Consider the following 3,878-nt stretch of genomic DNA (forward strand, 5'->3'; position numbering starts at 1 on the left):
AAAGGAGCAATAGCAATTACTAAGCCTGGTGAGATTGATCCCCCTCAGTATTTCATATGAGAAACTTCTCCCGGTGATCCACGATCTATCTGACTTCAGGTGGCCAGAGCCGATCAAGACAGATCCGGCTAAACGTGATCTAAGCAGAAAGTGCAACTATCATAAAGATCACGACTGATTCGACTCATGGTAGCTTAGCTTTAAAGGCGTATCAACAAAATTTATACCTTAAATACTATTACTAAAGTAGCCAAACTACTATAGCATAGTGGTTCTAGGATCGTTCACTGGGAAGGGTTTTCGCAAACACTAGTGATATTCAAATTAGGAAAATAGGTGATTTTCTTATGGATGTTAGCTTTAAAAGAAGATGTAAATGTTTTAGAAAGATTTAAACTAATCTAAGCTAACATTAAAGACTAAAATGAAAGGGTGTAAAAACAAGTTTCTCAAAGATAGGATAGCTATGCTCTGGCTCTTATGCAAATTGGAAATCTCAGGATAGGCTCCTCGCATTGGGGTTGCAACTATGGTGATGCTTGCTTCCCGAACCGGTATGGATTTAGCAAATCAAGTTTTAATCCTTTAAAATGGAAAAATAGATGGTAGTGAATTTCATCAATGGTTATTCACCTTAGACTTCCTTTGAATGGCTCGTAAGAGATAACTAATGGTCTAAAGTCGAAAGCTTACCAAATATTGGCAACTCAAAGTCATTCTAGGTGATAAACTCACCTTTCAATGGCCATTGAAATTGGTTCTAATGGATTAATACAAAACTTGGAATTGAAAACCTCACCTTCCAATAGCTCGTAGGAGATAACTAATGGATAGAAATCCAAAAGCTTATCAAGTATTGGCCGTTGGAAGTTGTCCAAAGGAAATAAAAAACCAAACTTTGCATTAATGAACCTTTAATGAAAAACGTCTACCTTACCTTCCGGGTGCGAGAAATTTCCATGGGATTGCATCCAAGCCATCACATAACATCCATACTTTGAGAAACTAAAAGTTTTAGCCAATCATCCTCTGAGGAAAAGCCCTCAGAGGCTGTTTGGCTTCTAAGAAAATAAAATAGTAAAGAGAAAAGAGAGACGAGAGAGCTCTGTATATCACTCAGTGTAAAACGTAACACGCATGTTCTATATCTTCCAAGAGGTGATTTCCACCCCTTATATAGTCTTTACAAAAGCAAAAGCTTGTGATTGGTTAGTTACAAGGATAAGAAAGGAAATTACATCACAAAATACAAAGGAAAATATCTAAAGTGGAGTCAGCAAAAACATAGGAAAATTCGTACCACGCATGGGTTATGCGAATTTTGAAGGTGTTATGCGAATTTCGCATAACACCTTGTGTCATGCGAAATTTTCGCATAACCTGGATCAGTTGTCTTCCGAAGGCCATATCTTCCTCATTTCAGCTCCAAATCGTACACGGTTTCAAGCGTTGGATTCTTGACTTCTAGAGCTTTGAAATGGTATATAGCATGTAAAAAATGGACTTCGGGAAGTGCTCCAAAAGTGCAAAAGAAGACTGCAGCTGCTGTCCTCTGATTTTTTCACTTTGCTTTCCTCTTCTCCATTGTTCTTTACTTGCATACTTTGAACGACTTTGGCAAAGGGCTATGGAGCTCCAAAGCTTGGTTCTTCATGAATTTGAGCTTCCAAAAGCTTTTCCATAACTTGTCCAAGTAGCTCCTCCATCATTTGGCATGCTTGAATTGATTCATAAGCTGATAAAAACATGTAAACTTGCCACAAAATGGTTAAAACCAATTACTAAGGACCTTAATGAATTAATTGGGTTAAATGAATATGATTACTACGCAAAGGTGCTTAAAACCATTATAATTAGGTCTACAAAATAGCACTTTTTGGTAGTAATCAACGACCATACCACCGAACAATGTAGGAGTCTCCACTACTTAGTGGAAAGACTAATCAGGGCCGGACACATGAAACAATATGTCCAAGCAACTGGCGGGCAAAGAAAGACAACCCAAGACCTAGACGTCCAAGCCCTCGCATGTTCAACAGCTCCCAAATTTGTCATCAACTACATCCATGAAGGCCCCGTTGATGAAAGATATAGCTCTAAACATAAAATGTAAAGGTTACTCCGCGCAGCCTTTGTAAGAGAGTGGGTCAATTCCGTTCAACACAACTTTTCGGAAGAAAGTATGCACCCTGTCGATAGCACAATTACCTTCGCTAGTTGGGTATTACAATCACACAAAGATGCCCTAGTCCTAACACTAGGAATAAGTGGGTTCGATGTGAGAAGGGTTCTGGTTGATCCAAGTAGCTCAGTTGACCTCTTACAAATGTCAGCCTATAAGCAGATGGGCCACTCACCATCCATCCTAAAGAACCTAGGATGATTACTATCTAGGTTCAATGGAGCCACGACGACCTCTCAAGGTGATGTTGTATTGCTCGTCCAAGTTGGCCTAGTCACCCTGAATGTACAATTCTCGATGGTTGAGGATTTGTCCCATTCCAATGCCATTATGGGACGCGCATTGCTTCACAAAATGAAGATCGTTCCTTCTACGTACCATCCGATGGTGAGCTACCTCACTGAGGAAGGGCAAATCGATCTCCTTGGCAGCTAGCTAGCTGCACGCCAATGCTACCAAATAGCCCTAGACTCCAGATATTCAGCCAGTGAAGAGGCACATTTGGAATCATCAAACACAAAGGAGCAATAGCAATTACTGAGCCTGGCGGAAAAGGATCCACCTACAGTTGATCCACTCCAGCCATTATGCCTCTTGCATGACACGGATCGAATCACCTATACTAGCTCCTTACTCACACAAGATGAATTGGAGCTGCTCAGAAGTGTGTTTCAATGAAACAAGAACATCTTTGTTTGGACTCACTCGGATATGTTGGGAATCCATCTATCTATGGCCTCTCACAAGCTTAATGTCATATCCTCATCTCGTTCTATCTGGCAAAAGATTCGACGTTTCCATCCGGATAGGTAGAGAATCTTCTAAACGAAAATTGACAAGTTGCTAATGGTTGAATTTATTAGAGAAGTCAAGTATTTGAACTGGTTGGAAAACGTGGTGGTCGTTCCAAAGAAGAATGGGAAATGGCGAGTTTGTGTTGATTACACCAACCTGAATGATGTTTGTCCAAAGAATAGTTTTCTCTTACCCCAGATAAATCAGATAGTCGACGCCACCATCGGGCATGGGATGCTTTCCTTTCTAGACGTTTTTTCCAAATACCACCCATGTTCTAATCCCCATGTTTTAGCTGGATGAGGAAAAAACAACATTTGTTACACCTCATAGGTTGTACTACTACAAAGTCATGTCATTCGAGCTCAAGAATGCTGGTACTACTTATCAGAGATTAATGACAAAGATCTTCAAGCCCTTGATTGGCCGAAGCATGGAAGTCTACATTGATGACATTGTTGTGAAAAGCGAAACCTAAGTTGAACATGTCTAGCACTTAGAAGAAATGTTCCGCCTGATGCGGGCATACAATATGAAACTCAACCCAGCTAAGTACACCTTTCTAGGGTTTATGGTGGCCCAAAGGGGAATTGAAGTTAATCTAGCTCAGATAAAGGCGGTCCTTGAAACACTTGTCCCAAATAGAAAAAAGGAATTGCAACACCTCACAGGTTGTCTAGCAGCTTGTGGGTGTTTCATAGCCCGTTTCACAGACAAGCTGAGACATTTATTCCTCACGCTTAGGGGAGCAACCACATTTGATTGGACGGATGAATGAAAATAGGCATTTGAAGTAGTCAAGCATTACCTCACTAAACTGCCTATCCTGAGCAGCCCTAAGTATGGCAAACAACTCTATATGTATCTGGCTGTATTTGACTATGTGGTTGGTGCCATCCTA

This window comes from Vitis vinifera, chromosome 3 (assembly GCF_030704535.1).
Source record: "Vitis vinifera cultivar Pinot Noir 40024 chromosome 3, ASM3070453v1".
In the NCBI taxonomy this organism is placed as follows: domain Eukaryota; kingdom Viridiplantae; phylum Streptophyta; class Magnoliopsida; order Vitales; family Vitaceae; genus Vitis; species Vitis vinifera.